This window comes from Corapipo altera, unplaced genomic scaffold (genome assembly GCF_003945725.1).
Source record: "Corapipo altera isolate COAL_440 unplaced genomic scaffold, ASM394572v1 301, whole genome shotgun sequence".
In the NCBI taxonomy this organism is placed as follows: domain Eukaryota; kingdom Metazoa; phylum Chordata; class Aves; order Passeriformes; family Pipridae; genus Corapipo; species Corapipo altera.
Window position 1 is genome coordinate 2,179,641 of NW_020884926.1, and position 212 is coordinate 2,179,852.

The 212-nt window shown below is 10.8% G+C and overlaps 1 protein-coding gene across 2 annotated transcripts in view; it reads right to left on the minus strand.

The window, feature by feature from the left end:
• LOC113954208 (tyrosine-protein phosphatase non-receptor type 11-like) overlaps nucleotides 1-212 on the minus strand; it is a 39,317-nt gene that overhangs the window by 3,440 nt on the left and 35,665 nt on the right. The gene's annotated exons all lie outside the window — the stretch shown is intronic.

Consider the following 212-nt stretch of genomic DNA (forward strand, 5'->3'; position numbering starts at 1 on the left):
TTTTTATTTTTAATATATTATATTTATATGTTTATAGATAATAATATATTTTAATATATTTTACACATCACATATATTTTAATATATTTTACACCTATCTATTTTCATATATTTTACACATTAGATGTATTTTAATATATTTTACACATATCTATTTTAATATACTTTACACATTATATTTTAATATATTTTACACATTATATTTTAATATA